Raw genomic sequence first — 13,136 nt, 5'->3', positions numbered from 1 at the left:
TTAATAATTTAACAGATTCAACGAAGAGACTCCACAACTGTTTAAACGCATTAAAGATCATTAACGGACTTACGTTAAAGTCGAAGCGGTGAAGTGCAGAGCTCTTCCTCTTCTCTTTCTGCAACTTTCACTTTCACTTTCACCTCAGTGTTAGGACAACTCCACAGTGAGGAAAGTAGCTGAGTGACTAGATCCACAAACTCAGATTCAACAATTTACAAATAAACCTTTAATTTGAGACTTCGATTTTACAAATATATACAATGTAGATGTAAACAAGTGTATTTATTTTCACATAAAATTATCTGTGTATTTATTAATTTGACTGTATTTGTACAAATTGCAGACAGTGAGACACAGATTGGGATGTATTCTACTGTGTAAATTCAGTCCAGTACTAACTCTTGTACGACCGTTCGTTCTCTCTCTCTCTCTCTCTCTCTCTCTCTCTCTCTCTCTCTCTCTCTCTCTCTCTCTCTCTCTCTCCTTGCTCTTGTTGTTTATTTGCTGTATTTTGAAGACTGGTGATGAAAAAGAATCTCCGCAGACACGGTTAAAGGTGTGAATACATCTTTATTTACAGAAACAGTATCTTACTGGTTCTTAAGGTTCCCGTGAGAGAGGTGTCCGCTTCAGCGCGCTCTCGTCTCTTCCCATTTTCTCTCTAGTTTCTCTCTGCCAGCTCTTGGCTAGGACCCTGATATATATGATTCTTAACGTTTCCAAATAGGAATCTGGTCTACATTTGCACGTTCAAGGGACTAAAGGAGGAGTAAAAGGTATAGTCTCTATCCTCACTGACAGCTTATCCTGAACATTTCTCTCTTTGGAGCACAGACTCAGAGCATACGTCTAAACACACAGAACAGTGAACATCTCTTAATACCGCACTTAAGGCCTTATGTTTAAATATACATCACTCTCTCTGCCATATAATGTCTGTACCAGGAATACCGAGCTAGACTCTTCTCGTAGGAGATTTGTGCAGTAAAGCATTACACATTTCTCAGGAGAGTCCTCCTCCCTGTGATTCAGAAGTTTCTTAGTGCAGTAAACCAGCAGAGGACCCAGTGTAGCAGCCACAGAGGCTCTATTCTCCCTGTTACAGCTCATTGGAACATCATTGTCATTTTAAGGTAGAAATACTACATAGTGTTCATTTAACTGAGAAAACTGCAGCTCACAGCTCACAGCTCAGACGATAAAACGCCTCCATTATCTAACTTCAACAACTCTGAGAGATGAATGTGTGAATTAAGCGAGGAAGATGGGGGACAACAATGTGCCAAACTTCTAGCAGCAGATGTTTGTGAGCTCGTGCGCGAGAGAGAGACGGCGAGAGTGAACGTTAGTTATGAGATTTATGAGAACAACAGTAGTAACGCTGTGTTTACGTTGCCTACGTGACTTGTTCTGTAAAACAGTTGTATAATTGGAGGAAGTCATGGTCAAATTTGATACCGTTATTAATTTATTTTAAATTAAATGTTTAAAAACATTTCAGATCAGTCGTGTGTTTACATTGACACCACTAATGAGTATAATGTACTTGATAAAGAACAGGTTCCCAGCTGAAATTATATTCACCAATAAATATTAATGGGACAGGAGTCTTCTCTCAGGGGATTTGGGAGGTGTTATCTCTGCAGATGATGGTGTACGGAGGACTCCAGCGTGCACTTGAGCTTTTGTTGCAGTCTGTCTGCAAATCAGCACCTCACAGAGGTCATGGTTATCTCCCAGAAAAAGATGGTGTGCTCCTCCACGTAGGGGTCAAGAACCCACTCAAATTGGAGGAGTCTCTGTATCTTGGGGTCAGTTGTTCAGGAGCGATGAGAAGAGGGAGTGTGAGATTGATCATAGGCTGGGTGTAGGGGCTGCAGTCCTGTGGTCGTTGTGCTGGACTGTGGTGGTGAAGAAGAAGCTGGGCCATAAAGCAAAGCTCTCAGTTTTACACTCAGTCTGTGTGTCCACCCAAAGATCATGGTCAAAAGAACAAGACAATGATGGTTAAAAGAACAAGTCTGTGGATACGAGAGGCTGAACTGAGGTGGGTTACTGGGCATCTCTCTGTGATCGTGTGAGGAGCTCAGCGACCCAGGAGCAGCTCAGAGTAGAGTCTGGACTTCTCTGATTGTCCTGTTGCCACACTTAAAGGGACTAAACAGATAAGAAGATGAGATGAACTGTGTGATGTAAATGTCCACACTGACGTAACAGAACATGTTTCACAGCCAGGAAAAAGCTCTAAAATGTAAAGACCAATGATGGGAAATGGTAATAGTTTAAATAATACAGTGCTGTGTGTTATATGGCATGATGACATTGATCAGGGACATGAAGTAATGTAGTAAAATAGACTGAGGGATTCTGGACTGAAATTTGAATCCAAAATATTGAATGTGTTTGGAGAACACTCCCTGTCCACTTTTGGTTGTAGACGACTGTACATCAATGTGTATAATCAACAGTAGGATTTATTTTCAGTGTGTATTTAATGTGATTACAGAACATTATGGGACTGTATTTGTTTTGTACTCAGCACAGTATTGGATTATAATCAGTTTAAATGTGTAAACCCTTAAGTAACACCCTCGAAAATGGCCCACTATTGAAATGAATATTTATAGCAGCTCCTCTCCATTAATGGACAATGGTAGAAATGGTGCTAATAACTTACAAACAGTCGTAATATTCAGCAAACCTACCATGAGCACTCAGTCACAGTGGGTGTATATGACAGTGTAGTCAGTGCATGTCGCTACAAGTGAGGTGAACTTAGTGAAGTGGAAACTCACTGTAATGTAGTGATGGTTTGATGAATTCTGAGACAGTGGTGCACCCTTTTCAGGTGAATGTGGCTCAACTTAAACTAAGAATATAAACAGACGTTCAGAGAAGTGCACTGTACTTCATCTAGTTTCTCTGCATGGTTTTAAATGACTCTTTAAGGAAGTGTGTCCTTGTTGTGAAGAGTGTTTATTATGTTTTACTCTGTGTTCAGATGAACACACTGCCCCCTAAATTAGTTTGTAAATATAATTTAATTATAGATGTTTCCTATTTAGTGAATGTAATGAAGATATCAGGACATGTCCCTTCAATAAAGGATCTTTAAATTATCGTGTTCCTGTCATTTTTATTCTAAATTTTATTAAAGGAAATCCTCCAGTTTGCTCCAAATAAAAACCCTCGAGAGGAAATAAACAAATAAACGCAGTGACTTCCACAAACGCAGATTCAACACTTTACAAATACATTTTAAATTCGAGACAGTGATTTTACAAATATATTCAATGTAAATGTAAACAAATGTATTTATTTTCGCATAAAATGATGATATATCTATGAAAACCAAACACGTGTTTATGAATGTAACTGTATTTGTACAAACTGCAGACCGTGAGACACAGAGTGTGATGTGTTCATTTGTGAACAGTGAAACATATCTGTGACTTGTGTTTAATTTGTGGATTAACATTTACGCATTTGTAAAGTATTTTGAGACTAATCTCTCTCCATAAAACTACCAGCAAAATCATTAAAGGAGGGAGAGGAGGTAAAGCGCTGCGGGCTCACACTGCCCCCCTGTGGCCCTCGTTGGAAATACCGCTCTTATTTTAAAACACTCATTCTTACACAGATGCAGTTTTCGGCTCATTTTAGAGCGGTTCCACTTTAACACTAGACTTTAACACTGAATGTAGACAGTATGTACCTCAAAGTGACCAAACGTTTAAAATAGTCTGACAAACGACATGAGCCCGTGGGAAAGACACTTAAAAGAACGCTTCATGAGTGGTTTGAAATCCGACATTCAGACGAAGGTGAGAGACGACTGTGTGGAAGTGGACACAGGACGACTACAGACCGTCCTGGCCTTTACACGTCGAAAAAAGACTGAATGAGAAAGTGAAGAGAGGACAACAGAAGAGAGAAAAGGAGCAGCACCAACTGCAGTGTGCGGCGCTGGAGGCGGCAAAAGCTGGTTTCAGAAGAGACAGAGGAAGAGGTGGAGGACGTGGAAGAGGTGGCACTGGCTTCAGAGACTTCTCTCAGTACAAGAGTTACAACTGTAAAGAAGTGGGACACACTGCTGTTAATCGTCCTGAGAACCAGCAGCGAGAGAGACACGGCTTGAGGGAGAGGAGGCATGAATCACACAGGGATCAGAACACACACCACACACACATCATAAAAACAGGGGCCTTACACCCGACCCACGTTTATCAGGGAGGAAAACATCTGTATTGGGGGCGGGTGGAGCTCCTTTAATGGACTCTTACACTGAGGAGCTTTGGTGTCACCGTGCAGGAAGTGACACAGCCCTAAAACATGCTTTCCTTCTATCACCAAACTGCCCTGTGGATCTTTTAGCTCGGGACCTAATGTGTAAATTAGGAATGAAAGTGTCACGCACGAAGGAGGGTGTTGAGATAAACGTGTTACATTTGCCACAAACTCCATCCGATCTTACACACGTGTGGATGGGACGGCAGTTAGAAAAATCAAACCTGTGGTTCTCCTTTTTAAATCATTTACGGGCAACATTTAATTACGATAACGTCACAACCTCAGGGGATGTGCAGTGCACTGCTAGTGTGGAGACCTGGCCTGTTGATGTGGAACAAATGTGTGTGTCCCAAGGTAGAGACAGTGTGTTAGTCTCTGTAACCACTCTATTTACTGGAGAGCAGTGGACGGACTGCGCAGTAAATTTAACCTCAGATCAGAGTCAGTGGTTTCGAAGGGAGGTACCTCACATTTCCTCAGCAAAGGGAAAAAATAAACAAAGGAAAGACATGTCAAATTTCATTTTAACTTGTTTAACAATCACTGATTGACAGCAGAGTGAAACTGAACATTGGGAATATTCAAAGACGTCCAAAAACACACAGAACAACAGTAAATGTGTCATTCTCAGCCCGAGCTGAAGGGTCACTTTTGGCTCAACAAATCAGCGTCAGTAACGAAGCAGATTTTCTAGACGCCATTGAACCTTGGCTGTGGTCCAAAGGCAAATATGATGATGGTTTTATAAAAGGAGCTCCAGAATTAATAATCACTCCAGAAAGTGTTTACAGGCCATGCACAGCTCAATATCCTCTGAAAAAGGAGGCCATTGATGGAATAACCCGTTTTGAACAGTCTGTTGGAGAGAGGGATTATTATGGGATGTCCGGACTCACCGTGTAGATCTCCAATTTGGCCTGTAATAAAATCAACGGCTCCAGGAAAAACCAGAGCAGTGGGGCTTTGTTCAAGACTCACAAGCAGTAAACAAGGCTATTCGTGCTCGAGCTCCAGAAGTTCCAAACCCACACACTGTTCTGAGTCAGGTCCCAGAAAATTCACCGTGGCTCTCAGTGATAGATTTGGAAAATGCTTTTTTCAGTCTGAAAGTGCACAAAGACTCTCAGATTTGGTTTGCTTTCTCTTTTCAAGGGAAAAACATGTCCACACATGTCCCACAAGGATACGCTGAGTCACCCTCTTTTTTCAGTACAGCCCTGAGGGGTAACTGAGCTAAGCTCTCTCTCCCAGGTCCTAGTGCACTTCTACAGTACGTAGATGATCTTTTGAGATGTTCTCCTGATCAGAACACCTGTGTAACTGACACTGTCTCTCTGCTTCATTTCCGAGCACAGAATGGCCACAGAGTGGAGAGGGACAAGATGCAGCTTGTGCAACCAACAGTCACACATCTGGGACATGATCTGTCAGCAAAGGGAAAGTCACTGTGTGCAGAAAGAGTCTCTGAAATCGCACACAACCAACTACAAAAAAGCAGCTCCTCTCTTTTCTAGGTTTGACTGGATACTGCAGAATGTGGATTCCAAATTATGCACAAACCTCTGCTCCACTACACGACACGGCACATAAAAAGAGTCTAACAGCCTCGTCCAAAGAAACCTGGACCCCTGAAGGGGAGGAGGCGTTTATAAATCTAAAAATAGCCCTTCAGAACGCACCAGTGTTAGCTCTGCCTGATCCAGACAAACCTTCTGAACAATTTGTAGATGAACAACAAGGCTCCATGACTTCTGTTCTCTTACAAGAACACGGTAACAAACTTCAACCAGTGGGCGGCTAGACACCGTAGCTCAGGGCTATCCCTACTGCTTAAGAGTCGTAGCAGCAGCAGAGAAGGCCATCATAGGTTCTAGAGAGATACTGGGGTGTGCAGACATCACCCTACACCTTCCACACGCAGTGTCCATGATCTTTCTGGAAAAACAGACATCACACCTCAGTGCAGCCAGGTGCCTCAAATATCACACGTTATTGACAAAAATGACAAATGTTACAGTAAAAAGGTGTACAGTGTTGAACCCAGCTCCTCTCCTTCCCACAGAACAGGACGGGGAGCCCCATGCTTTTATGGGGGGAGCTTTTATGGACTTTTTTAACAATAAGATTGAAAATATTAGACAAACAATAAATACCATATTACTAAATCCAGCCTGTCTGTCATCTGGTGTGGATGATATAGAACAAAACATAGAAGAAAGACTAGAGGACTTTGACCCACTACCACAGCTAGAACTGGAGAAAATCATCTATTCGTCAAATTGTACGACCTGCACACTTGATGCAATACCAACAAAACTATTTAAAGAAGTATTACCAGTCATAATCAATCCCATTTTAACAATCATAAATTCATCCCTTAGACTAGGTCACATACCCAAAGCATTTAAACTAGCAGTTATTAAGCCCCTAATCAAAAAACCGAATCTTGATCCTAGTGTACTATCCAATTACAGACCCATCTCTAACCTTCCCTTCATATCTAAGATCTTAGAAAAAGTTGTGGCCCAACAACTTAGGTCATACTTGCATAAGAATAACATATATGAAAAATTTCAATCTGGTTTTAGGCCACACCATAGCACCGAAACAGCTTTAGTTAAGATAACAAACGACCTTCTTCTCGCCTCTGATCGAGGCTGCGTATCCATGCTAGTTCTACTAGACCTCAGTGCAGCTTTCGATACAATTGATCATACTATTCTGCTAGAAAGATTAAAAAACATGGTTGGAATAACAGGAACAGCCCTATCATGGTTTAAGTCTTACCTCACAGATCGCTATCAGTTTGTAAACGTAAATAATGTTTCTTCTACTCATACAAAAATGAGATTTGGAGTTCCCCAAGGCTCCATTTTAGGACCTTTACTATTCATATTATACATGCTGCCACTGGGCAGAGTTATTAGCAGGCATGGCATTACCTTCCACAGTTATGCAGATGACACACAGTTATACATATCAGCCAAACCAGATGACAAACCTACACTAAAGAAAATGGAGGACTGTGTTAAAGAAGTGAAGCATTGGATGTCATACAATTTCCTTCTGCTAAACAGCGACAAAACCGAGGTTCTCCTTCTAGGTCCAAAACCTGCTATAAATAAGGTATCAGATTTAATACATAATTTTGACTTCCCTGTTCTCCCGAGCTCATCAGCTAAAAATCTGGGTGTTATAATTGATTCAGATCTATCATTTGATCAGCATACAGGTAACATTACAAGAATAGCTTTCCTACATCTTCGGAACCTCGCTAAGTTAAGAAATTCCTTATCCCTCCCAGATGCGGAAAAATTAATTCACGCTTTTATTACATCAAGATTAGATTATTGCAATGCACTTTTATCAGGATGCTCCAGCAGAAACCTGAGTAAACTCCAGTTAATTCAAAATGCTGCAGCCAGGGTCCTCACTAAGACTAGAAAATTTGATCATATCAGTCCAGTCTTATCGGCCCTTCACTGGCTTCCAGTTAAATTCCGTATTGATTACAAAATTCTTTTACTCACGTATAAATCCTTACATGGTCTCGCCCCTGAATACCTGCGAGACCTCATCACACACTATGAACCACCAAGATTACTCAGATCTCAGGGCGCCGGCCTCTTACTAGTACCCAGAATTCATAAGACTTCAGCGGGGGGGAAAGCCTTCTCCTACAAAGCCCCTCAGCTCTGGAACAATCTTCCAGCTAGTGTTCGGGACGCAAACACAGTCACTATGTTTAAGTCTAGGCTCAAAACACACTTGTTCAGTTTAGCCTTTGGCAACTAACCTCTGTCTAGTTTAAGGTTGTCGTTTCAGGAACTCATGGACATGGAGAATCAGGGTAAACCTGGATGATGTGCTCACAATTTCTCTTGCTTGGAACGAAAGGATGTCTTTGCCTGAGCTCCTTCTGGTTTCCCTACTCCCAGTCTGTTACAGTCTGATCCGTCACTACACTAAAATATTCACATGCTCTTATTCTCTGCTGCACTCAACTAAACTAACTGCTTCCCTTTTACTGTTTTACTGTTTTTTTCTGAGAGAATGGTGGCCCACTGATGGAAGACTGTTTGCTGGATTCTCCTGCAGACCAGACCAGCTGCTCACCTTATTATTATTATTATTATTATTATTATTATTATTATGTAGCATAATGACACTTCATTGGTGATCATTTAAAATTCAATCTATAGTTTGATCAGAGGAGGATGGGTCCCCTTTGTGAGTCTTGGTTCCTCCCAAGGTTTCTTCCTCCAGCCTCGAGGGAGTTTTTCCTTGCCACTGTCGCCTTCGGCTTGCTTGCATTGGGCTTTTATTTAAATGTTCTGTTTTGAAACTGTGAAGCTGCTTTGTGACAACGTCAGTTGTAAAAAGCGCTATACAAATAAATTTGATTGATTGATTGATTGATTGATGACCGTCTGCACACACTGGACCTCTTCTGCTCTCCACGACCTGAAAGATGTTCCACTCGATAATCCTGATATAATCCTCTGTGTAGATGGATCCAGCTACAAAGACTCTAAAGGCGTGACAAAAACAGGGTTTGCTGTTGTTACACTAACAGACACTGTGTTTACAGGCAGCCTACCTTCCAGTTTTTCAGCACTGGCTGCTGGACTAGTTGCACTGACTGAGGCATGCAAACTAGCCAAAGAACAGGCAGTCACCATCTCCACAGACTCCAGGTTCAGTTACGGGGCTGTTCACAGCTTTGGGACCTTGTGGAAACAAAGACATTTCCTAACATCATCAGGTAAGGCACCTGTACATCACATACTAGTGTCAGCACTTCTGGACGCCATTCTTTCACCAAAACAGGTGGCAGTAGCACATGTTCACGCACACACAAGTGATAAAACCCCAGAAGCATTGGGGAACGCGAGAGCAGATGCTGCAGCTAAGAAGGCAGCGTCGGACCCTGGGGTGTTTTTAATACAAGCCCCCATTGTTGAACCTCAGGATGGTACACCTGAGGAAATTCAAAAACCAGAACAGCTAAAGATGTGAAAACATGGGGAAACTCAGGGCGTACGTTTAATGGGAAAATCTGGTTGGGACCAAACAACAAACCATGTCTACCCTCCTACTACTTTCCTTACTTTGTGAAAATGGCCCATGGAGTGGACCACTGTTCGAGGGGAGGAACGGTAGACGCAGTAAATCAACAGTGGTTTGTAAAAGGCTTCTCAAATTACTCACAACATTTTTCAAAAAAGTGTCTCACCGTCTGAAGGTGAACTCAACAGGAGCCGTTTCATATGAACACACACATGGACATCCAGAACCTGACAGGCCTTTTGATCACCTACAAATGGAGTTTATTGAATTAACACCACGTCTGAAAAAGAAATATGTGCTTGTGATCGTTGACATGTTTTCAAAACGGGTAGAAGCTCTCCCCACTTCTCACCAAGACGCACTAACGGTAGCAAAAATACTGTTGAGGGAAACTGCCCCTAGGTTTGGCGGTCCTAGGAAAACCTCATCTGACAATGGGCCATCGTTTGTTAGCAACATTTTAACACACATCAGTGAAGTAACTGACACGCCACTACACAAACACTGTGCCTATCACCCTATGAGTGCAGGGGCGGTAGAAAGAGCACATGGCACAATAAAACAACACCTGATCAAAGTGTGTCCAGAAACAGGGCTAAATCGGGTGGAAGCCCTGCCGCTGGTGTGTGCATGAGTCTGAGACAAAGAGTGTGGTCCAGGACCAAACACTCCCCTTTCCAGATAATGTTTGACTGTCCGCCAAATACAGGATGTGCTCCAAAAGAGAAACATTGGCCTTGGAAGATGATCACATGCAAAAATACTGTGCAACATTGTGTTCTGTTTTGTCTGATGTGCACAGGAGGGTGAGAGAGTCTCTACTGAGCAGTTACAGGACACACGGTGAAGCCTGGAGATTGGATCCTGACTAAAGTCTACAGGAGGGCGAACTGGAAAGTGGATCGCTGTCAAGGACAGTTCCAGGTGCTCCTGACTACTCACACTGCAGTGAAGATTGCTGAGAGGGACACGTGGGTCCACATCTCACACTGTAAAAGAGCCCCAGCCCCAGAACAGACACCACAGATTCACCATGGCAGGACAATTTCACGTCTTGTTCAACCTCTGCAAGGTGACAGCACTCATCTTTATCTGCATCGTCCTGACAGCGTCAATCTGGATGACAGTGAAAATACGCAGGGAAGAAAACCTGAGACTACAGAGAGGTTCATAGACAGCAGTAAAAATGTTTACTGGCGAGTAGTGAGTTATGTGAACTTCACAGTGAAGACAACTGGTAAAGACCATGACACGCACTGTGTGTTCACTAACGCCACATTCCAGCACTGATCCTTTTGAATCTTCAGTTTCTGAATATACATTTGATGAAGTGAATAAAGCGTGGATGGGTTTAGACACAAATTAGTTATAATCTCACCAGTAAATTCATTCAGGAACATTTTTATCCCCATTCTCCATTCTCAGTCCATCTTCTTCACTTCACTAAGAGGTTCCTCTATGAGACAGAGCTCTTTAAAACCACCTCCTGTATCGAAACTGAACAAACAAATCACTCAGTTTAAATGTGATGACTGTTACAATGTTTTACTACTGTTTTTAATGAGAATTTATGAAACTGTTGCAGAAAGTCTAACGTAACAGCTGAGGTTCAATTCTTGTATTAAATGTTTATACATTATTTGTTATATTTGTACTAACCCTTCTGTAAAATCAATACCAGATTCTTGATAATTTGACAATTAAAAAATAAAAATGCCATAGGACATTTACTCCACAGTTCATGTTTCTACATATTCATCACGTCATGTGCTATATTCACAGGACCATGACAAAGCAATTCCACAGTGACATTTCTTCATCTTTAGGATTCTGAGAGTCTTTTACACTGTGTCTTCAATAACACTTTCAGATGTTTGAGACACTTTGTAAATAAAGAGATAAAATCCACAAAATTAAGCTAAACGTGTAGTTTTTCCATGTTATGGAAGGTGTGTTCGTACTTCGCCATCTAGCGGCGACAGAATGCAACTACTGCACCATTAAAAGTGGAATAGAGAATCCGAATAAGAAACTGGCGAATAAGTAACGAATTGAGTATGTACCTCAAAGTGACTAAACTATAGTAATAGGTTGTCTCTCACCAAACATAAAGGTTTTATTTGGTTGTTTTGCGATAACAGGTAAATTTAAGTTTATTCGAAAATATGCTCCCAGGCGCTTCCTCTCTCTCCCAGTCTACAGTCATGTGTGTGTGTGTAGTGGTGTTGCTACTGAGACATATGAGGTGGTGTTGAGGGCTTTTTGATCAAATAATTTGACGCTATGAACTAATTAATGTTGATTAACAATAGAGGGCGTTTCTGTACAGGGTTTACTGGAAACTTTTACATCTGAACATAAAATTGTGCACTAATGTGACAAATCATGTCTTCTAAAAACCCCTGAATAAAATAAAGAGCAATTATTAACGATTCCTAATGAAAACAAGTGCACAAGTGTAGTACAATAGGAAACAGTGCTTAAACAGTGAGTGTGTGGTTGTGTTTGCGCTGCTGCTGCTGCCCTCGTGTGGTGCACATGTGTACCGTATTTTCCGCATTATAAGGCGCACCGGATTATAAGGCGCACCTTCATTGAATGACCTATTTTAAAACTTTGTCCATATATAAGGCGCACCGGATTATAAGGCGCATACAATAGACGCTACAGTAGAGGTTGGGGGTTACGTTATGCATCAATTAGATGGAGCTGCGTTAAAGGGAATGTCAACAAAACAGTCAGATAGGTCAGTTCAACTTTATTAATAGATTACAACCCAGCGTAGTTTAAGGTAAAACATGTAGTGCAATGTTAATATACCCCACATAGTGGGGGGGGGGGACTTTTCCTCGATTCAATAATAATAATAATAATCACAATATAGTAACACTCGAAATAGTGCAAAGCGATAACAATATATCAATAACTCAACGTTGCTCAAACGTTAAAATCACACAACACACAAAATAAACACGTAAAGCTCACTTTACTAAGTTATTCCTCATCCACGAATCCCTGGAATTCTTCTTCTTCGGTGTCCGAATTAAACAGTTGGGCAAATACGGGATCCAACATGCCCGGCTCTGTCTCTTCGAAGTCGTCATTGATCAAGTCAGTGTCGCTGCTGCTGTCTAGCAGTTCAGTGACAATTCCTGCCTTCCTGAAAGCTCGGACCACAGTTGAGACTGATACATCAGCCCATGCATTTACAATCCACTGGCAGATGGTGGCATATGTCGTCCGGCGCTGTCTACCTGTCTTGGTGAACGTGTGTTCGCCTTCTGTCATCCACTGTTCCCACGCAGTTCGCAGTCTAGCTTTGAATGCCGTGTTGTCACCAACATCTAGCGGCTGGAGTTCTTTTGTCAATCCACCCAGAATGACAGCGAGTGTTGAATTAGTGTTCTTCACTTGTTTTTTGACACCATCTGTGATATGGGCGCGCATGGAGTTGTAGATCAACAGGGATGGGTCTGTGTGAAAAAAGCCACCCGGCCTCTTCACATAAATTTCTCTCAACCACTCGCTCATCTTTTCTTCATCCATCCATCCCTTCGAGTTAGCTTTGATGACGACGCCGGCTGGAAAGTTTTCTTTTGGCAAAGTCTTCCTCTTGAAAATAACCATGGGGGGAAGTTTCTGGCCATTAGCCTGGCAAGCGAGAACTACAGTGAAGGATGACTTCTCATTCCCTGTGGTTCGAACATTTACCGTACGGGCTCCCTTTTTATCTACAGTGCGGTTCACGGGAATATCAAAGGTGAGTGGAACTT

This window comes from Hoplias malabaricus, chromosome 2, assembly GCF_029633855.1.
Source record: "Hoplias malabaricus isolate fHopMal1 chromosome 2, fHopMal1.hap1, whole genome shotgun sequence".
In the NCBI taxonomy this organism is placed as follows: Eukaryota; Metazoa; Chordata; class Actinopteri; order Characiformes; family Erythrinidae; genus Hoplias; species Hoplias malabaricus.
The sequence above is the reverse complement of the archived record's forward strand: the minus strand, read 5'-3'. Positions refer to the sequence as shown.